Below are 23393 nucleotides of genomic sequence, written 5' to 3'. Positions count from 1 at the left end.
ACACGTTTCTGGAGGTACTAGTTAAAGACTTTAAGCAGTGAAATATGCGAATACTATGTCTGGTTTGAGTCTTTGAGAAATGCAAGGATTTAGCTACATTAACAATTCTCTAGCCACCACTGAAGGAGTTATTTTTTTTAGACTAGTTTATTGAAGTGAGGAGGAAAAGAATAAAGTTTTTTTTTTTCCCTTTGAGATGGAGTCTTGCCCCGTCGCCCAGGCTGGAGTGCAGTGGCACGATCTCGGCTCACTGCAAGCTCCACCTCCCGAGTTCACACCATTCTCCTGCCTCAGCCTCTCGAGTAGTTGGGACTACAGGCACCCGCCACCACACCTGGCTAATTTTTTGTATTTTTAGTAGAGACGGGTTTTCAGTGTGTTAGCCAGGATGGTCTCGATCTCCTGACCTCGTGATCCGCCCACCTCGGCCTCCCAAAGTGCTGGGATTACAGGCTTGAGCCACCGCGCCCGGCCTGGAATCACTGTTATAGTCCTCCATGACCCGATGTGGTAGAGAGCAGGTGTTCTGGTTGAAAAGGTCTCCCGAGCGATGAAGTATCTCTCCATACACCATCTATGGATGACGAATTCCCAGAGGCTTGTAATGAAATACATTAAGAAAAACTGAGAGCAGACCTAGTCGATGCTTCCTTTGTTTCAGAGGATGCTTCGGGATTTCTCAGTGCCTTCATGTGATCACGTATAATTAAAAAGAGAGGCACACCCAGGAGGGAGCCTGACTGTTCAGGCAGGGCCTCTCAAGGGTCAGACCTCTGCTGCAGTCCTCATTCTTCAATATCTAGTCAGTTTTTTCAGTTCACAAAGAATCAGTAAAACTTTAATGAACCGAATGGCATTGACCTACATAGGAGATTCATGCTTATAATAAAAAACCAACTTGTTGGTGTCTTTGCATGGGAACAGGAGTACTGATGTTTATTGTTCAGGGTACCTAGTCCTGATGATCAGGTTAGACAGAGAATGGCATTAGAATCATGAGGTTGCTTAGTGAGCTTAGAATTACAGTAAACACTTGAGCAATGGACCATCCAAGAAATGAGAAAGCCTCATTAGCTTCCTTTGTCCCTAACAAAGGAGCAGTAATAATGATCACTGTCATTAATTGGTACCTACTCTGTGCCAGGCGCTGTCCACGTATTTTTTTTTTTTTTTTTTGTAATAGGATCTTGCCTTGTCACCCAGGCTGGAGTGCAGTGGTGTGATATTGACTCATTGCAACTGCTGCCTCCTGTGTTCGAGCGATTCTCGTGCCTCAGCCTCCTGAGTAGCTGGGACTACAGGTGTGCACCACCACACCTGGCTAATTTTTGTATTTTGAGTACAGACTGCATTTCACCATGCTGGCCAGGCTGGTCTCGAATTCCTGACCTCAAGTCATCTACCCACCTCGGCCTCCCAAAGTGCTGGGATTACAGGCATGAGCTACCGCACCTGGCCACCAGTTGTATCTTTTTGCATTCCCCAGCTCAGACCCCTTCCCCACTGGAAGGCTGCCGTGGTCTTTCTGCTCTATACCCTTTCCTGGTTCCTCTTCTCCCTCCCTCTCCAGCTGCTTTCTGGAGCCTGTCAGAGTTGCAGTGAGGACAGGAAGGAGAATGAAGGCACAGGACATTTCTTAATTGGCTGGGTGGCTTTACGTCCTCTGAACCTGGCAGGTGGTTGGAGCCGGTGTCTTTGGGTGGGTCTGGTAGGTGATGCAAGTGAACTTTTTTTAATTCTGAGGTGGTTTCTGGCAGTTGAAATTTCCTTGCTGGACTTGTTGCTTTTATAGTTTCTTTTCCTAGGAAGCTGCATCTCTGCTGTGGGTAGTCATATGGGACAGCTTCCCAGCACCTGGCATTTTGCAGACCACAGCCAGCTTCTTTCTGCAGAGGTCTCTGGTCTCTATGTCCTCATGGTTACTTTGGAATCTTGATATCTGTCCTTTTAGTTCCATCTCAACATTCAGTTCTAGAATGGCTCTTTGGAGGGTCACCATTTGCCAGGCCTCTTCTGTGTTGGAGAAACACAGAAAAGGAACAAGTACAGTCCAACATGATTATATCACCATTGATGGGATAGCAACCTTGAAAGATTTCCTTATACCGCCACCCCTGGTCATCTTGTACTGGGTGTCTCCTAAGGCTTCATGAGTGACATATCTATGACCCATTCTCAGGAGTAGAGATTTCTGCTGATCTCATCCATTTCATGTTGATTCTTACTAGTTTTTTTCTCCAGAGGTTAGCTTTATTTTGGAAACTGTGTATTGAATGTAGATAGTAGGTAATTGTCATTTATAGTGTGCCAGATTTAAGACTTTTTTGGGAAGTGGCAAAGAAATGGGCTTAATTAGAGTGTTTGGCAGTAACAAAGTTGAACACAAAAATGAAGGTCATGGCTAGGCGCAATGGCTCACACCTGTAGTCCCAGCCCTTTGGGAGGCCAAGGCAGGCAGATTGCTTGAGCTCAGGAGTTTGAGAACAGCCTGGACAGTATGGCAAAACCCGGGCTCTACAGAAAATACAAAAATTAGCCGGGCATGGTGGTGCGTGCCTGTAGTCCCAGCTACTCTGGAGGCTGCAGTGGGAGGATTGCTTAAGCCTGGGAGGTGGAGGTTGCAGTGAGTCGAGATTGCACTACTGCACCCCAGCCTGGGCAACAGAATGAGAACCTATCTCAAAAAAAAAAAAAAAAAAGATGAAGGTCATAACTGAACAATAGATTTTATATATATCTGCTCCAATAAGATACCTTGTTTAAAATAGACATCCATTTTTATTTAAATAAATAATAGTAATTATTATTATTTTTTGGGATGGAGGCTCACTCTGTCATCCAGGCTGGAATGCAGTGGCGTGATCTCAGCTCACTACAACCTCTGTCTCCTGGGTTCAAGTGATTCTCCTTCCTCAACTTCCTGAGTAGCTGGGATTACAGGCACACGCCACCACACCTGGCTAATTTTTGTATTTTTAGTAGAGACGGTGTTTCCCCATGTTGGCCAGGCTGATCTCAAACTCCTGACCTCAGGTGATCTACCTGCCTTGGCCTCCCAAAGTGCTGGGATTGCAGGTGTGAGCCACTGCGCCCGGCCCAAATAATTATTTTTACAGTATTTGACATAAAGTAATCCAGCCTGGGGGTTCTCTCAGGCTCCTCCAGTGACCCCACGTCATTCAAGTCCCTAGTCCTTATGGTAGCCTGCGAGCACACCCGTTCTGCCCATGCTTCTCCCTTACCGTCCTCCTTGTTCCTCCTCCCCATGCTGCTCTGCTCGCAGCCCTCAGACATGGAAGCATTTTCCAGCCCCAGAACCTTTCACTTGCCATTGCTCCAACTGGGGTGCATTTCTGGCTTACTCCTTTACACCGGTCAGATCTGTGCCCAGATGACATTTTCTCAAGGAGATCTCATCCTCTCCTTCTCTCTGACATAGTGCTTCCCTCCCTCACCACTCTGAGGACATAAACCCCTGCTGTATTTTCTTTCTTCATCTCCCTTATCACTCCCTGAAGCCCTCTTACTCATTTGGTGACTGGTTTATCAGTTGTAGGAACAGGGACTTTGCTTTGTTCATTGCTATAGCCCTACTGCTTAGAACAGTGCCTGGCATATGGCAGGCCTCGGTAGACATTGTTTTTCTTTAAAAAAAAAAAAAAAAAGCTTGTAGAAATGAGGTCTCACTGTGTTGCCAAAGCTAGTCTCAAACTCCTGGCCTGAAGTGCTTCTCCTGCCTCAACCTCCCAAAGTGTTGGGATTACAGGCATGAGTCCCCATGCCTGGCCAGTAGACATTGTTGAATAAATGATTGCATGCATGAAACTGGCCTAAACCTAGGCCTGATGTAGTGGCTCATGCCTGTAATCCCAGCATTTTGGGAGGCTGAGGAGGGTGGATCACTTGAGGTCAGGAGTTTGAGACCAGCTGGCCAAGATGGCAAAACCCCATCTCTACTAAAAATACAAAAAATTAGCCAGGCATGGTGGCAGGCATCTGTAGTCCCAGCTACTCAGGAGGCTGAGGTGCAAGAATCAGTTGAACCCGGGAGGCAGAGGTTGCAGTGAGCCAAGATCGTGCCACTACACTCCAGCCTGGGTGACAGGCCAGACTTTGTCTCAAAAAAATAAATAAAATAAAGCTGAGAAATCAAAACATAGCACAGTAAGCATGTTATTTAGATATTTTTGAAGTATGAATACAGATGAAACACCTGAAAGCGTTGGAGCAGTGAGCTCTGGCCTGTGAAAATCGGGAGTAGGGATGAAGCAGGACACTGCTGTCTTATGTTATAGGCCTGAAAAAATGATTTCACTTTAAAGCTCTGTGCAGGTATTAATTTGATATAAGTGAAAATTTAACTAACAAAGACATTTTGTCTCAGGAGATAGTTATGCAGAAAGGTGGTAATAAAATTATTAATAAATGATGTAATTCCTAGGCTTCTTTGTTTTACAAGATAACTTTTGGGAAATTTTAATTATGTAAAGACATAATTCTTTCTTTCTTTTCTTTTTCATAGGCAGGTTCTGACTCTGTCACCTAGGCCGCAGTGCAGTGGTGTGATCTTGGCTCACTGCACCTTCTGCTTCTCAGGCTCAACTGATCCCCCCATCTCAGCCTCCTGAGTAGCTGGGACTATAGGCACACACCACCACACCTGGCTAATTTTTGCATTTTATTAGAAATGGAGTCTTGCCATGTTGCTAAACATTATGGGGCTCACTAAAGCCTGTGTCCTTATACCAAACTAAATCTAGAAAAACCTTATGAACTTACACTTTTAGCTGGAAAGATTAAAAATCAAATATTAATATGTCATCTTTTCATGGAAGGAAATGAGTATTATAGCTATAGGAAATATTAATATCTTGCCAGGAATGGTGGCTCATGCCTATAATCCCAGCACTTTAGGAGGCCAAGGCGGGCAGATTGCTTGAGCCCAAGAGTTCGAGACCAGCCTGAGCAATACAGAGAGAACCACATCTCAAAAAAAAAAAAGTGGCTGAAAATCTGATAGCTTTTTTTTGGTTAAGAAGTGACAGATGAGGCCAGGTACAGTGGCTCATGCCTGTAATCCCAGCACTTTGGGAGGCTGAGGTGGGCGGATCACAAGGTCAGGAGATGGAGACCATCCTGGCTAACATGGTGAAACCCCATCTGTAACTAAAAAAATAATTAGCTGGGTGTGGTGGCAGGCGCCTGTAGTCCCAGCTGTTCGGGAGGCTGAGGCGGGAGAATGGTGTGAACCCGGGAGGTGGAGCTTGCAGTGAGCTAAGATCGCACCACTGCACTCCAGCCTGGGCGACAGAGCAAGACTCTGTCCCCCCCCCAAAAAAAAAGAAAAAGAAAGAAAAAGAAGTGACACATGAGGCCTGGCGTGGTGGCTCATGCCTGCAATCCCAGCACTCTGGGAGGCTGAGGCGGGCAGATCACAAGGTCAGGAGTTCGAGATAAGCCTGGCCAAAATGGTGAAACCCATCTCTACTAAACAAAAAACAAAAAACAGAAAAACAAAAATTAGCCGGGCATGGTGGCACGCGCCTGTAATCCCAGCTACTCAGGAGGCTGAGGCAGGCGAATCGCTTGAATCCAGGAGGCGGAGGTTGCAGTGAGCCAAGATCATGCCACTGCACTCCAGCCTGGGTGACAGAGCAAGACTCCATCTCAAAAAAGAAAAAAAATAGAAGTGACAGGTGCCCAAACCTAAGCACTTCCCCTCTGGCTGGCATTGGGAGGCAGGGCACAGATTTCACTACTGTAGCTACAGCAATTGAGGCCTTTGGAAATGATGGCCCCCATCCAGGTCTAGGCATATTCTCCGACCCACAGAAATCCTCTGAGATGTGGTGCAGCTCCATTCTGCAGAGCAGACAACTATATCTCTCATAGGCATGCAGAATAAAACCATGTAGCTTTAATTGTGTTTTTCTTTGCTCTCAAAAATTAAAACAAGGCTGGGTGCAGTGGCTCGTGCCTGTAATCCCAGCACTTTGGGAGGCCGAGGAGGGCAGATCGGTTGAGCTCTCGAGTTTGAGGCCAGCCTGGGCAACATATGGAAACCCCATCACTACAAAAAATACAAAAATTAGCTGGGCATGGTGGTGCACACCTATAGTCCTGGTTATTCCAGAGGCTGAGGTGGGAGGATTGCTTGAGCCTGGGAGGCAGAGGTTACAGTGAGCCAAGATTGTACCATTGCACTCCAGCCTGGTCAATAGAGCCAGACCTTGTCTCAAAAAAAAAAAAAAAAAAAAGGCAGGAAAAAATATTAAAACAACTTAAACTTGCATTTTTTTTTTTTTGAGATGGAGTCTTGCTCTGTTGTCCAGGCTGGAGTGCAGTGGCATGATCTCGGCTCACTGCAACCTCTGCTTCCCGGGTTCAAGCGATTCTCCTGCCTTAGCCTCCTGAGTAGCTGAGATTACAGGCGTGCACCACCATGCCGGGCTAATTTTTGTATTTTTAGTAGAGATGGGGTTTCACCATGTTGGCCAGGCTGGTCTCGAATTCCTGACCTCAGGTGATCCACCCACCTCGGCCTCCCAAAGTGCTGGGATTACAGGCGTGAGCCACTGTGCCCGGCCAGAACCATTTATTTATATATATTTTATTTTACAAATTTTACAGTCGTAGTTTGATATACCTTATCTAGATTGTTCTAGGGCACAGATTCGAGTCCCCTGGCCTTTGAGGAATGTGAGTGCCAGAGAGTCACTTGCCCACTGTTGAGAACCAGTGTCTATTTCTCAACCAGCTTTGTGTTATATACTTTTTGCATATGTTGGAACTCCCTTGAAATATTAAAAATTTTGCTTACTAGTGAAAAAAATGACCCCTCAGAAGGAAGTCAACTACATGTACTGATCATGGAAACGAAGACAAAAGTCAAGTGTTTTAAAATAGCAGTTTATTAGGCAGCAGATAGCAATGTAAATAGATTAAATTGTAGAACATTGGACTAACTTGATGGTTTGCATCTGTGTGAAGTGGTTCACGTGACTCCATTTTTTTGAAGAAATCATATGCTATAATAGTTATGATTTGGGATAATTTGAGGGTGTCTCAGGAGGTATCCCTTGCTACTGTCAGAGTCTGTGCTTTATTCATTTATACAACTGGCATCTAAAAACCTATTATGGGTTAGGTGCAGGGGGTTATAGTGGCAAAGAAAACAAGCTCTGCCTTCATGGAGCTTATGAGATATGTACACAGCATGCCACCAGACAGGGATGAGCATTTTGACTTTAATTAATTAATTAATTAGTTTTTTGAGAGAGGGTCTTGCTCAGTTGCCCAGACTGGAGTGCTGTGACATGATCATAGCTCACTGCAGGCTGGAACTCCCAGGCTCAAGAAATCTTCCCACCCCAGCCTCCTGAGTAGCTAGGACTATAGGCGCATGCCACCATGCCTGGCTAATTTTTAATTTTTCACAGAGACATGGTCTCAATATGTTACCCAGGCTGGTTTTGAACTCCTGAGCTCAAGTGATCCTCCTGCCTCAGCCTCCCAAAGTGCTGGGATTACAGGTATGAGCCATCAGGTTCTGTCGCATTTTGACTTTAGACAGAGTGATCAGGGAGGCCTCTCTGAGGACCTAACATTTGAGGCAGAGACTTGAAGAGGAAGCAGTTTGAAGGTGAAAGGAAGAGAAAGAAGGCAGCATGAGATGAGATTTGAATGGGAGTCAGGAGCCAGGCCATCAGGGTTTCATCAGACAGAGTGGGAAATTTGGATATATTCTTTTTCGTTTTTTGCTTTTTTTGAGACAGAGTCTCACTCTGTCACCCAGGCTGGAATGCAGTGGCGCGATCTTGGCTCACTGCAACCTCCGCCCTCTGAGTTCAAGCAGTTCTCCTGCCTCAGCCTCCCAAGTAGTTGGGATTACAGGTGCCTGCCACTGTACCTGACTAATTTTTTGTATTTTTAGTCGAGACAGGGTTTCACCATCTTTGCCAGGCTGGTCTTGAATTCCTGACCTTGTGATCCACCCACCTCCGCCTCCCAAAGTGCTGGGATTACAGGCATAAGCCACCGCGCCTGGCCGAAGTTAGGATATATTCTAAGGGCCTTGGGAAAATATCAGGAGGTTTTAAGCAGGGGTGATATGATCTGATTTTTATTTTGTTTGATTCTGATTTATGCTTTAAAAAGATCCCTCTGACTTTCCCACGGAGAACCGATTAGAACAGGAACATGGAAACCACACAGTTTCTTTCTTTCTTTTTTGAGACTAAGTCTTACTCTGTTGTTCAGGCTGGAGTGCATTGGCATGATCTCGGCTCACTGCAACCTCCGCCTCCCAGATTCAAGCGATTCTCCTGCCTCAGCCTCTCGAGTAGCTGGGATTACAGGCACACGCCACCATGCCCGGCTAATTTTTTGTATTAGTAGAGATGGGGCTTCACCATGTTGGCCAGGCTGGTCTTGAACTCCTGACCTGAAGTGATCCACCCACCTTGGCCTCCCAAAGTGCTGGGATTACAGGCGTGAGCCACCACTCCCAGCTGCAAAACACAGTTTCTATTCAATAAGTGGAAATGATGGTGTCCTGGATTAGGTTGAGATGCAGAACAGAAGGAAGTGGTAGCTTTGAGATGTGATTTGAAGATAGATACTATGTATTTTTTGTGGGTGATATGGTTTGACTGTGTCTCCACCCAAATCTCATCTTGAATTGTAGCTCCCATAATTCCCACGTGTTGTGGAAAAGACCCAGTGGGAGATAATTGAGTCATAGGAGCGGTTTCCCCCAGACTGTTCACATGGTAGTGAATAAATCTCACAAGATCTGATGATTTTATAAGGGCTCTCATTCTCTCTTGTCTGCTTCCCCTTTCGCTCGGCTGTCCTTCACCCCTTTCACTTGGCTGTCATTCCCTTGCCTGCCACCATATAAGACATGCCTTTCGCCTTCCACCACGATTGTGAGGCCTCCCCAGCCATGTGGAACTGTGAGTCTATTAAACCTCTTTTTCTTTATAAATTACCCAGTCTCGAGTTTGTCTTCATTAGCAGTGTGAAAACAGACTAGTACAGTGTGGGGGAGGAACAAGGTCTTGCTCTGTTATCCAGTCTGGAGTGCAATGCTGCAAACAATGCTCACTGCAGTTTCAACCTCCTGTGCTCAAGCAATCCTCCTGCCTCAGCCTCCTGAGTGGTGGATGCCTGGGACTACAGGCATGCGCCACCGCACCTGGCTAATTTTTAATTTTTTTTGTAGAGACAGGGTCTCCCTATGTTGCCCAGGTTGGTCTTGAACTCCTGGGCTCAAACGATCCACCTACCTTGGCCTCCCACAGTACTGGGATTACAGGCATGGGCCACTGCATCTGGCCAGAATCTATGTCTTGCTGATGGCTTAATGGTATCTGTTTTCATATATACAGGTGTATATATGTACTAAAGAATAATTAACTGTGCTTATTTATTTAACCCCTTGACTTTTCAGACGCTTTGTTCAACCTCATGTTATCAATTTAACACAACTGTGATGCATAAAAAACCTAAATGCAATTATTCATTTCCTTCCTGATGGGTATAAAAACGTCAGTAAATTATTGATCACAAAATATTTTGCTTCCATAGGCATATAAATATTTAATCCTTAAGGTAATTGACATCTACATATTTTACCTTCCTGAGTACAGGTGTCTAAATTTGACATCAGATCATTGATAACTATATATTTTGGTTGCATGTGAGGACCAGTGAAAAAATTTAAGTGTGCAACTGGTAGGCAGTCATATAATTCACAGCCCAAAACTTTATATCTAGAAATGTAAATACAAATTCCTTAGACTCCTTTTTTTTTTTTTTCTCTTTTTTGAGATGGAGTCTCACTCTGTCACCTAGGCTGGAGTGCAGCGGATGATCTTGGCTTACTGCAACCTCTGCCTCCCCTGTTCAAGTGATTCTCCTGCCTCAGCCTCCCAAGTAGCTGGGACTACAGGCATGCGCCACAATGCCCAGCTAATTTTTGTGTTTTTAATAGAGACAGAGTTTCACACTGTTGGCCAGGCTGGTCTCAAACTCCTGACCTCAAGTGATCCTTCTGCCTCAGCCTCCCACAGTGCTGGGATTACATGTGTGAGCCACCATGCCCTGCCTTCAGACTCCTTTTTTAACTGATGAAGCCATTTAATCAGTAAATCTAGTAGAAAAACATCCAGAGGCATTTATATGGTTTTTCTTCCCCCTCCAATAAAAGTGTCTTGAAAGCTGTCAGTCTGCTTTTTTTTTTTTTTTTTAATTTGTTATTTTAACTGAGCCTCTGCTCTGTGACTGATGCTTCAGTTCTCTCTGTCTTAGTCAGGGGAGTTCAGGCTCCATTATGGGTACAGTGCTAGGGAAGCAAGAGTGAGGGGGAAGGGAAGTGATGCTGGAAAGGAAGAAAAAGGATGTAATGCACTCGCATGTTCATCATAGCACTGTTCACAAGAGCAAAGACGTGGAATCAATCCAAGTGCCCATCAATGGAGGACTGGATAAAGAAAATCTTCATACACACCGTGGAATACTACACAGCCATAAAAAATAGCAAAATCATGTCCTCCGCAGCAACATGAATGCAGCTGCAGCTGGAGGCCATTATCCTAAGCGAATTAGAATTAACGCAGGAGCAGATACCGCATGTTCTCTCTTATAAGTGGTAACTCAACATAGGGTACCCAGGGACATAAAGATGGCAACATTAGACACTGGGGACTACTAGAGTGGAGAAGGAGGGAGGGGGGCAAAGGTTGAAAAGCTGTTGGGTACTGTGCTCAGTACCTGGGTAACGAGATCATTCATACCCTAAACTTCAGCATCATGCACATGGACGTCCTGATTCTAAAATAAAAGTTGAAAAAAACTGGCCGCTATTTTAGCGTTTTGTCAGAAGCGTCCATGCTGCGAGGAGGAGGCCCTGCTGATTTCTGTGCTAGCTGTGGTCAGGATGGTGAAGCTGTTCATCGGAAACATGCCCTGGGAGGCTACAGAGCGGGAGATTCGCTCACTCTTCTAGCAGTATGGGAAGGTGCTGGAATGTGGCATCATTAAGAATTATGGCTTTGTGCACATAGAAGACAGAACTGCAGAGGAAGATGCCATACGCAACCTGCACCATCACAAGCTTTATGGGGTAAACATCAGTGTGGAAGCCAGCACGAATAAGAGCAAAACCTCAACCAAGCTGCACATCGGCAACATCAGTCCCACCTGTACCAATAAGGAGCTTCCAGCCAAGTTTGAGGAGTATGGTCCAGATGGTCGTTGAATGTGACATCGTGAAAGATGATGCCTTCTTTCACATGGAGTGGGCAGAGGATGCAGTGGAGGCCATCAGGGGCCTTGATAACACAGTTTCACAGTGGGATGTGTGTGGGCTGAAATTCCGAGCTGTGGTTGTGCATGAGAATACACCCTTCGTGGTACCCAGTCTCTGGGACGTTCTCGGCTTGGTGCGTTCAGTCCCTCAGGAACCGTGGACCTTAATTTACCTTGCTAAGTTGAGACCTTGTCTTCCTTTCCTTTCCTCTCCTGCCCATTTTCCTGTTCTTCTGTCCTTCAGTACTTCTGTAGCTTCCCATTCATGTTCTGTTCTCCCAGCAGGCCTCATTGTGTGCAGAAACTGTGGTGGGAGCTGTGCTGTCTCCTCCCTGCCTCCTGCGGCTGTTGGATTTGGGAATGACTGTGGCAAGAGTCTCGCTGCCCCTGGGTCTTTTTTTGGTCCAAAGGCTAGACCTATAGAGTTGATCACTTTTTTTTTTCTCTCCGGTGAAATAAATGGTTTTTCAACTTAAAAAAAAAGTTGAAAAAAATTATATAAAAACAAAATTAGGCCGGGTATGGTGGCTCAGGTTTGTAATTCCAGCACTTTGGGAGGCCGAGGTGGGTAGATCACCTGAGGTCAGGAGTACGAGACCAGCCTGGCCAACATGGTGAAACCCCATCTCTACTAAAAATACAAAAATTGTCCAGGAGTGGTGGCACATACCTGTAATCCCATCTACTCAGGTGGCCGAGGCAGGAGAATTGCATGAACCAGGAGACAGAGGTTGCAGTGAGCCAAGATCATGACACTGCACTCTAGCCTGGGTGACAGGGTAAGACTCTGTCTCAGAAAAAGAAAAAAAAGTTGCCTGGGCGCGGTGGCTCATGCCTGTAATCTCAGCCCTTTGGGGGGCTGAGGTGGGCAGATCACAAAGTCAGGAGTTCGAGACCAGCCTGGCCAATATGGTGAAACCCCGTCTCTACTAAAAATACAAAAATTAGCCAGGTGTGGTGGTGTGTGCCTGTAGTCCCAGCTACTCGGGAGGCTGAGGCAGAAGAATCACTTGAACCCGGGAGGTGGCAGTTGCAGTGAGCCGAGATCATGCCACTGCCCTCCAGCCTGGGTGACAGAGCAAGACTCCATCTCAAAAAAAAAAAATTAAATTAAAAACTAAATAAAATTAAGCAAGATATGAATAAATTATGAGTAAAATATTAAAAGAAAAAAGCATGTAGATGGCAGTTTCACCAGGAAGCATAGTCATGAGAAGTCTCTGGAAAGGAAACATGTCTTGGATGGGGAGGAATGAATAAGAAAATATTTTTCAGTTACTCCCTGTCTCCTTCCTGTTGTTGATTGATCAAAGTTTGCCCCAGCACTCTGGGTCATGTTATTTTGTTCCTTGGACAGCCACTGGGAAAACTAGAGCCAGTGACAGCATCCGCACCACTAACCAGTGAGCCAGTGCACCTGCACCTGTGCCCAGCCAGCCTCTTGTTATCTGGTGGCAGTGGCAGGGAAGACCCCAGGAGGCAACAAGGCCCTGTGAGGCCATGTGGGAGTCCTCGGGGAGCGAGGAGCTGCCCTGCAGTGGCTTTAGCAGGGGTGGAGGTGCACATCAGTGAGCCTCGCTCTAGGGAGGGTTGGAACCTCCTCTCTGGGGCCATAGCTGATTCCAAGTGGTCCTCCTGGAGTCATCAGCAGCACTGAACCGAAAGCCGAGGTCTGGTGCCCTGCTAAGGGGCTGTCTCCAGTTCTACAGTGGGGCACGAGTGATCATGGGAAGGGGTAAAAAGGTAATAGCTTTTATGCTTATTTGGTTTGTTTTTAAAGAACCCACAGAGCTGTGTTAAACACTAGGTCCTAAGTAGCAGGGTCATGAAAGAGGAATCAGTAGTGGCCTTCCCATTAGCTTGCCTTTCCATCATGCCCTCTGGGACTTCCTTTCTGTCCTACACTTTGGGAATATGGGAGTGGGAGGGGTGCCTTGGTGGGGGATGGAAAGAAAAAGCTAGGAAGAGCAAAGACAAGATGAATAAGAGAATCAGATTCAAGAGGGTCCTGCAAGTAAAATGCTTAATGTGGACCTGCTGCAGGGCAACTTTTGCTTTTTTGTTTTTGAGATGGAGTGTTGCTCTGTTGCCCAGGCTGGAGTGCAGTGGTGTGATCTTGGCTCACTGCAACCTCTGCCTCCCAAGTTCAAGCGATTCTCCTGCCTCAGCCTCCCGAGTAGCTGGGATTACAGGCATGCGCTACCACACTCAGCTAATTTTTGTATTTTTAGTAGAGACAGGTTTCACCATGTTGGCCAGGCTGGTATCGATCTTCTGTCCTCATGATCTGCCTGCCTCGGCCTCCCAAAGTGCTGGGATTACAGGCATGAGCCGCTGCACCCGGCTTTTTTTTTTTTTTTTCTGACAGTGTCTTGCTCTGTTGCCCAGGCTAGAGTGCAGTGACACAATCTCAGCTCACTGCAGCTTACACCTCCTAGGCCCAAGCGATCCTCCCACTTCAGCCTCCCGAGTACCTGGGACCACAGGTCCGTACCACCATGCCTAGTTAATTTTTTAAATTTAGTTTTTTTTTTTTTTTTCCCGAGACTGAATCTTGCTCTGTCACCCAGGTTGGAGTGCAGTGGTGCTATCTTGGCTCACTGCAATCTTTGCCTCCTGAGTTCAGGTGATTCTCCTGCCTCAGCCTCCCAAGTAGCTGGGATTACAGGTACCTGCCACCACGCCTGGTTAGTTTTTCAATTTTTTTTTTTTTTTTTGAGACGAAGTCTCACTCTATCGCCCAGGCTGGAGTGCAGTGGCACAATCTCCACTCACTGCAAACTCTGCCTCTCTGGTTCATGCCATTCTCCTGCCTCAGCCTCCTGAATAGCTGGGACTACAGGCGCCCGCCACTGCGCCTGGCTAATTTTTTGTATTTTTAGTAGAGATGGGGTTTCACCGTGTTAGCCAGGATGATCTTGAACTCCTGACCTCAGGTGATCCACCTGCCTCGTCCTGCCAAAGTGCTGGGATTACAGGCATGAGCCACTGCGCCCAGCCTCACATTTAGTTTTTGTAGAGATAAGGTCTTCCTATGTTGCCCAGACTCTGCAGGGCTATTTTTGAAAATAATGATTAATGAATGATTTTTTTTTTTTGAGACTGAATCTCACTCCGTTGCCCAAGGTGAAGTGCAGTGTTGTGATCTTGGCTCACTGCAATCTCTGCCTCCTGGGTTCAAGTGGTTCTCCTGCATCAGCCTCCCGAGTAGCTGGGATTACAGATGTGTGCCACCGTGCCCGGTTAATTTTTGTATTTTTGGTAGAGATGGAGTTTTGCCATGGTGGTCAGGCTGGTCTTGAACTCCTGACCTCAGGTGTTCTACTCGCCTCGGCCTCCCAAAGTGCTGGTATTACAGGTGTGAGTCACTGTGCCTGGACTCAATGAATGATTTTAAGTACTTCTATATGCTACAAGGAAATTTATCAAAATTTAAAGGAGCAGTGCAAATTTCCTTTGAAGAGCTTACTTAGACCTTGGTTATTTTATCATCCTGAAAATTCCTTTATAATAAAAAATGCATGTGGAATTAGTTAACATATTTTAATACATCTTTTTGATAGCTAAATATTTCTATTTGGTTGCACATTTTAATGTATTCTAGCACTATAATGTTTAGTATATTCAAGCCTTTATATAAGCAGCATATTTGGGCTTTCTGTATAGCAGGTACTCTGATGTGGAAAGAGCATTGATTTGGAAGTCAGAATATCTAGGTTTGAGATCCAGCTCTAATACTAGTCATGTAACTGTGAACAATTCACATAACCAATCTAGCATTCCCAAATCTAAATGTACATGTGAATCACCTGGAAAAATTAAAAGAGACAGCATTTTGTTTCTTACCCATACCAATAGGAATGAGGCCTGGGAACTTGTGTTGTTTTTTATTTTTACTTTTTATTTTACTTTTTTTTTTTTTTTGAGACAGAGTCTTGCTCTTGTTGCCCAGGTTGGAGTGCAGTGGTGCGATCTTGGCTCAGTGGAACCTCCACCTCCCAGGTTCAAGCAGTTCTCCTGCCTCAGCCTCCCGAGTAGCTGGGATTACAGGTGCCCACCACGCCTGGCTAATTTTTGTGTTTTTAGTAGAGATGGGGTTTCACCATGTTGACCAGGCTGGTCTTGAACTCCAGACCTCATGTGATCTGCCCACCTCGGCCTCCCAAAGTGCTGGGATTACAGGCGTGAGCCACCATGCCTAGCTGTATTTTACTTTTTAAATAGAGACAGGGTCTCACTATGTTGCTCAGGCTGGTCTCATACTCCTAGGCTCAAGAAATCTGCCCACTTCAGCCTCCAAAGTGCTAGGATTATAGGCATAAGCCACTGTGCCAGGTCCCCAAATTTGTGCTCTTTATGAAGCTTCCCAGGAGATAATGGTGTGGTCCCTCAGAGGGAATGTGTTGGGGACAGCTCCTAGAAGATCTCTTAAGTGGTTTCCACTGCTAATATTTATGACTAAATATAAAATCTCTAAGTTTCATCATGGCAATTTGTAGATGTATCTTTGGTTTTATCTCTTGTTATTGCTCATATATGCCTATTATTTATTTGGTGTTAGCCTTGATTGGTAAAAAAAAATCCAATTACAGCATTATGCCTTTGGGAATATATAATCATCTTTAATACATCAGCCCTGTAACAAAGTTTCCAAGAATGTTTTGTGTTGAAATTGGAAAACTGTTTGTAATCAAGAATGTGACTTTTGATGATTCCTTCAAAGGAATTATGCAATTAGGGTATTCTTTTTTTTTTTTTTTTTTTTTTGAGACAGGGTCTTGCTCTGTTGCCCAGGCTGGAGTCCAGGGGCTCAGTTTCAGCTCACTGCAACCTCTGCCTCCCAGGTTCAAGCAATTCTTGTGCCTCAACCTCCCAAGTAGCTGGGACTACAGGTACGTGCCACTGTGCCTGGCTAATTTTTGTATTTTTTGGTAGACACTGGGTCTCACCATATTGGCCAGGCTGGTCTTTAACTCCTGGCCTCAAGTGATCCGCCTGCCTTGGCTCCCCAAAGTGCTGGGATTACAGGTGTGAGCCACCGTGCCTGGCCAACTAGGGTATACTTTTAGCCACATGGGCATGATTAGCCTTTGAGGAGCACTTAATTATTTGACTAATATGGCATCTGGTGATATCTGAAAGTGTCAAAATGAGTGGTCTCTGCTTAGAATAAGATACTTAGCTGATGCTGAGCAAAAGCATGGATCCAGGAGGGATGACTTTGAAATCCTTCTCTACCGTCTCTACCCAGGCCCACACAGACCCACAATGCACACTTTCCAAGGGTAAGGGTGCATGTTGCCATAAAACCGTAAAACTCTTGAGGCTGAGGGGGCTCTGGGGTCATCTGAGTTAGTGTCTGCCACAGTATACAGGTGTTCCTAGTTTTCTTTAAAACGATGTCTTTGGCCAGGTGCGGTGGCTCACGCCTGTAATCCCAACACTTTGGGAGGCTGAGGCGGGTGGATCACCTGAGGTTGGGAGTTCGAGACCAGCCTGACCAACATGGAGAAACCCCATCTCTACTAAAAATACAGAATTAGCTGAGCATGGTGGCGCATGCCTGTAATCCCAGCTACTCGGGAGGCTAAGGCAGGCTAAAGCAGGAGAATTGCTTGAACCCAGGAAGTGGAGGTTGTGGTGAGCCAAGATCCCACCATTGCACTCCAATCTGGGCAATAAGAGCACAACTCTGTCTCAAAATACAAAAATAAATAAATAAAGCGATGTCTTTAAATTTTCTCTGTGAGCAATAAGTGTAAAACTCCTGGTTTTTCTCAAGTCTTTGACACATGATTGGCTTGGGTGGTCCATATTCCCTTTTTTCTCAAGGTAACTAAACACTAGTTTTTATTTTCATACATGATGTTCAGCAGTTTGCAACCTTCCTAGTCAAATTGTCCCATAGTTTGAAGCAAAGGCAAATGATCACACTCTAAATTCCCAGGTTTCCTTTCAGCCTCTAAATTTGGTTTTCCTAGCACTCCCTGATTAAGTCACCAAAAGATTGAGAGGAGTTGAAGGCATAAAGATGAAAGGACCATTTTTGATTTTTGGGGCAACCAAGTTACTTTGGCTTTTGCTCATCCTGTAACGTTGATCTCCCTGGCCAGTGCTCTGTCTTTCAAGGGTAATAATGACATTTGGCACCAGGACATCATAATGCTCATACAAGTCGTAGGTTTTCTCAGTCATAGCCTGGGTGTAAAATGGGGGTTGGTAATGGCGTTGGTGGAGTAGAGGGTGGTGAGTTTTGGCACATGGGAAAGTTTGCTAGGCTTACATATAAACTGGAGTCTTTCTTTTTTTTTTTTTTTGAGATGGAGTCTCACTCTGTCATCCAGGCTAGGGTGCAATGGTGCAATCTTGGCTCACTGCACCCTCTGCCTCCTGGGTTCAAGTGATTCTTTTGCTTCACTCTCCCGAGTAGCTGGGACTACAGGTGCCCACCACCATGCCCAGCTAATTTTTGTATTTTTAGTAGGGATAGGGTTTCACCATGTTGGCCAGGCTGGCCTCAAACTCCTGGCCTCAAGTGATCCGCCCATCTCGGCTTCCCAAAGTGCTGGGATTACAGGTGTGAGTCACCATGCCCGGCCCATTTTTTTTTTCATTTTGGTTAAGATCAAGTGTTTCTCCTCATTGTTGGTTGCATGCACCCATACCTCCTGTACCTTTTCTTGCTCAGCTTTTTGTTACTGTCTCTTCCTCCCCTTCCTCCATCTGCCCTCCCCCTCAATTGCTTCATGCATTTCTGCCATGAATTATAGAAAGTACGTATCTTCTTTGTAATACCCCACATGCTCTATTTTATACTGTATTATTCCTTGGAAGAAAGAAGCCAAAGTTGATTTTACGTTAGTCAAACAATGATTACATACTCAGTTTGACAGAAACAACTTTTGTCTTTATGCATAACGGCAGATCTAATTTTATACATTTCTATACTTTGCAGAGATAATAGTGACTTTTTTGGCAGGGAGAGGGGTGATGTGAGGCATGTCATAACTAAACTCTGTACCCTGAATTGCTTGAGAAACTGGAGTAATGGAAAGACCTTGGGTCCAAGAGTACTGCAGTAAATATTGGGCTGAATTCATCTCCACCACATGTTAGATCTCTGACATTGGCATCATTACTTAATATCTTTAGGCTTCTTTTCTTATTTGTAAAATGAAAATAGAAAACCATTTTCTTTAGGGTTTTTGTAAGGTTTGAGTATAATTCATGTAAAGTACACAACATATTGCCTGGGGCAGGGTGGATGCCCAGTAAGTTGTATCCTGTGACTTAGCATCATGCATTTGTTCAGATGAGCTGCTGTACAAAGTTAAAGAGCAGTGGCAATAGGATTATGATATTGTCTTAGCCTGTTTTGTGCTACTGTAACAGAATACTGGAGACTGGGTAATTAATATGCAACAGAAATTTATTGGCTCATGGTTCTGGTGGCTGGGAAGTCTAAGATGGAGGGGTCATCACTTGGCGAGGTCCTTCTTGCTATGTCATCCCGTGGTGGAAGAGCCAAAAAGAGTGAGAGAGCAGGAGGTTGGACTCATAGACTCAAACCCTTTTATCATTGGCATTAATCCATTCAGAGGGTGGAGCCCTAATGATCTAACCACCTCCCATTAGGCCACACCCCCCAACACTGTTGTGTTGGGGATTAAGTTTCCAACACATGCTTTTTGGGAGACACGTTCAAACCATAGCAAATATATTTAAAAGCTGTACTAATCAAGATGGTTTTTTGGGGAAAGTTCTTCTTCTTTTGAATAGGTTACCATCTCCCTTGTTAGTTAGTCTAAAGCATCCATCCGTTTTGGGGAGAATAGGACTATTGCAGGAGAGAAGTTTGACATTCATACTCAATTTTGACATTGATAATAAGGTCTTTCCTATAAAATAATAAGAGCCTTCTAAAGTCAGACATTCCCTTGAAGGGAATTAAAAAATTTCTTTAGCTTCTCCTTTAACATAATAAGAATGAAGATTAGAATACTCAGTGCTTAGATTTCTCCTGTTGAGAACGTGCTGCTTCCAGTGGTGACAGCTTGGTCAGGAGCCTTGACACTCCATGGTTGAAGGAAGAAGAGACAGCCTTATGTCTTTTAGTCTCAGGTATTGGGAAAAGAACCAGGAGAGAGAAGGAGATGAGGAAGTTAGAGGTCATTTTTTTTTTCTTTTTGAGACGGAGTCTCGCTCTGTCGCCAGGCTGGAGTGCAGTGTTGCGATCTTGGCTCACTGCAACCTCCGCCTCCTGGTTTCAAGCGATTTTCCTGCCTCAGCCTCCCAAGTAGTGGGATTACAGGCATGCGCCACCATGTCCAGCTAATTTTTGTATTTTTTAGTAGAGATGGGTTTCACCATGTTGGCCAGGATGGTCTTGATCTCCTGACCTTGTGATCCGCCTACCTCGGCCTCCCAAAGTGCTGGGATTACAGGTGTAAGCCACCGCGCCAGGCTGAGGTCAGTTTTTATATTCGCACTTGCCAACCCCAAATCTTGCTTTGGGGATAGCTTTTGAAGACGGGACTTTAGAAATATTGTGGTAAGTTGAGGGCACCAAAAAGACAACAGGTTTTGAGATAAATTAGTTATTTAGGTAGATTGGCTGGCCAGGCAGTGGGCTTGTCGTCTGCTTTCCAAGCTTTTGGTGTTTTAAAATTTTTTTCTTTGTAATTACTGGTTATAGCAAGATAATTTGTTTTTTGTTTTTTGTTTTTTTGAGACGGAGTTTCGCTCTTGTTGCCCAGGCTGGAGTGCAATGGCGTGATCTTGGCTCACCGCAACCTCTGCCTGCTGGATTCAAGTGATTCTCCTGCCTCAATCTCCTGAGTAGCTGGGATTACAGGCATGCACCACCATGCCCAGCTAATTTTTTGCATTTTTAGTAGAGATGGGGCTTCTCCATGTTGGCCAGGCTGGTCTCGAACTCCCGACCTCAGGTGATCTGCCTGCCTCGATCTCCCAAAATGCTGGGATTACAGGTGTGAGCCAGCACGCCTGGCCCTTTTTTGTTTTTGTTTTTAAGAGACAAGGTCTCCTATGTTGTCCAGGCTGTTCTTGATCCTCCCATCTCTGCCTTTCAAGTAGCTGGGATGGTAGATGCATGCCACTATGCCTGGCTGCTCACCAAGCCCCTTTGTTTCCGTATTAGATGTTCTGCTTAAAGTGAAGTTGTAAAGTGAGCACCTGGGCCAAAGCCTGGGCAGAGTGTGTGGCAGTGATTCCTCTGCAGGGGGCTGCATGCTTGTTTGCCTAGGGCAGCCTGGCTTTCACCTGCTGTCCTAGGCTTCTCTGCAGTTGGTACTTCTCTGTCACTGGTACTCTCTGGAATAACCGTATAATTTATGGTACAACTGGCACACATAAATTTTGTGGTTATTCCAGAGAGGGTACCCTTGTGAGCCCTGAGTGGGGCTGAGTCCTCACTGGAACATTCCCCAGGCCCTGGGAGGGTCCTTCAGGGCCAGATCACAAGGACACCAGGTGCCGATTTCAGCATTCTGAGGTCAGAGAAATCAGAGGACAGAAATTACACGGCTTCCAGGCCCTCCTTTCCCCTGGCAAATGTAGTCATAGAGGAGAGCTGGGGAGGGAGGTAGGACCTGGGAAATCTGAAAGGCAGCCATTTTTACTTAGAGTGAAAATTACCTGAGAGCACAGTTTTAAGGTTTTGCCTTAGATCGGATTGAATCTGTTGTTTTACCTTTGTATGCCCAGTGGATGGGGACTCTTGAGAAAAACTGGATTAGTTACAGAGAAGATATACTTCACTTCTTCTGCAACATAGAGCACTAGGTGAGCAAATTTTGTAGGCTTGTCAATGAACAATTACTTTTTCCTACAGCTTCTTTGTGTCTTCACTGTGCTTTCATTCCTAAAGTCTCTCCAGCTATTTAGACAAGGTCACCGTGAGCCTCATAGCTTATGGTCAACACTTTTCTAAAAATATTTAGCACCAAAATGAAGCTGGGACAGTCCTCATTTTTCACTACTTTACATTTTCCTACTCATTCAATACTGACCACAGAGATAGGTAATACTTCATATATGGGCAGAGTCCACTTTATATCTATAATCCCTTTAAGAAGTGATCTTCAGGCTGGGCATGGTGGCTCACACCTGTAATCCCACCACTTTGGGAGGCTCAGGCGGGTGGATCACATGAGGCCAGGAGTTCAAAACAAGCCTGGCCAACATGGCGAAACCCCATCTCTACTGAAAATATAAAAAATTAGCTGGGCATGGTGGCAGGCACCTGTAATCCCAGTTACTCAGGAGGCTGAGGCAGGAGAATTGCTTGAACCCGGGAGGTGGTGGCTGCAGTGAGCCGAGATTGTGCCACTGCACTCCAGCCTGGGCAACAAGAGTGAATTCACTAATCTTTTTTTTTTTTTTTTTTTTGAGATGGAGTTTCGCTCTTGTTTCGGCTCCCTGCAACCTTTGAATGCCTCCTGCATTCAAGTGATTCTTGTGCCTCAGCCTCCCGAGTAGCTGAGACCACAGGCATGCACCACCAGGGCTGGCTAATTTTTGTATTTTTTTGGTAGAGATAGGGGTTTCACCATGTTGGCCAGGCTGGTGTTGAACTCCTGACCTCAAGTGATCTGCCTGCCTCAGCCTCCAAAAGTGCTAGGATTACAGGCATGAGGCACCATGCCTGGCCCGTTGAGCCCCTTTTGCGGCTCCTTCCTCCACCCTTCCCCTTCCTCTGGCTACACTGATTTTCTTCAGGTCCCTTCTAACATCCCAACATGCTTCTCCTAACCTAGACCCTAGACCTTATATTCAAGCTGCTTCCCCCTCTGGACTTTCTCCTTCTCCTCCTTTTTTCTTTTTATTCCACTCATCCTTCAATTTCAGCCTTAACCACCACCTCCAAGAAGACTTCTTTGACCTGACAAGGTCAGATTCTGTATTATAGGCTCTCATAGCATTTATTTAAAAATTTTTTTAATTTTTATTTTTTTAAGAGAAAGGGTTTTGTTCTCTTGCCCAGGCTGGAGTGCAGTGGTATGATTGTAGCTCACTGCAGTCTTGAACTCCTGGGCTCAGGCAATCCTCCTGCCTCAGCTTCCCAATTAGGACTAGAGGCGTGTACCACCATGCCCTAATTAAAAAATTTTTTTGTAGGCATTGTGTCTCACTGTGTTGCCCAGGCTGGTCTTGAACTTTTGACCTCCAGCCATCCTTCCTTCTGAACCTCCCAAAGTGCTGGGATTACAGGTGTGAGCCAGCACCCGGCCTCTCAGCGTTTCATCACATTTTTGAGTTCTGGTATTATACTTACTAATAAGATTATTTAATGCCTGCCTTTTTCACTGTACTGTAAGTTCCATGAGAACAAGGCATTTTCTGATTTTGCTCACTTTGCTCACTGTTGAATCTCTAATACCTAGCACAGTGCCTGGCCCTGACTTCAGTAAGTGCTGTGCGTTCCTGAAACCTGAAATGAGATTTTTGTGGCAAGAGCAGTGGCCTGTTCCATTTGGCGACAAGAGGGGGCAGCAGAGAGCTACCAGAGTAGAGGCCTCTAGTTTATCTTTTGGGTTAGCAAATCTAGTTTGTCAGGCTGTTTAATCAGGAGTGGAGGAGAGGGTGGAATGTCGAAGGGGAATCCAAGAAGCAAAAGAACAGGGATTATCCAGAAGAAAAATGGAGTGAAAGGGAGTTAGCTGGAAAGGGATCTCAGCTGTGAGTGGTACACAGTCCGTGGCGGGGCATCCTGCTTCTCTCTAGGCCTTTCGAGGGTTGGAAAGCATCCTGCCCCAGTATACCTGAAGGCCCTAACGATGCAGACAGATGTGGTATAGGAAGAGGAGAGAACAATTACTTCTTGCTGGTAGCAGCTTCATTTTGGAAGCTTCTGCATGGCAGGTGTGTAGTGCTCCTATCCATTGCACAGCACATAGGACCATGAGATTGGGCTGCGGGACACAGGGAAGAAGTAGGGAGGGATGGAAACTAACATTTCCTAAGTAGCTTCTGTGTTACAGGCACAAAGGAGTCCAATATGGCCAGTATTTTCCTTATTTGAAACATGAGGGTCATGGCTGAGAGAGTTACAGTAATTT

At 45.4% G+C, this 23393-nt stretch overlaps 1 protein-coding gene and 1 pseudogene across 2 annotated transcripts in view; both read left to right on the top strand.

The window, feature by feature from the left end:
- The window catches only part of FUT10 (fucosyltransferase 10), a 104602-nt gene that overhangs the window by 25785 nt on the left and 55424 nt on the right, over positions 1-23393 (top strand). The window lies entirely within an intron of this gene.
- The window catches only part of LOC134810848 (RNA-binding protein 4-like), a 20187-nt pseudogene continuing 3080 nt past the window's right edge, over positions 6287-23393 (top strand).

Source organism: Pan troglodytes, chromosome 7 (genome assembly GCF_028858775.2).
Source record: "Pan troglodytes isolate AG18354 chromosome 7, NHGRI_mPanTro3-v2.0_pri, whole genome shotgun sequence".
NCBI classification, from domain to species: domain Eukaryota; kingdom Metazoa; phylum Chordata; class Mammalia; order Primates; family Hominidae; genus Pan; species Pan troglodytes.
This window is presented reverse-complemented; position numbering and strand designations above follow the sequence as displayed.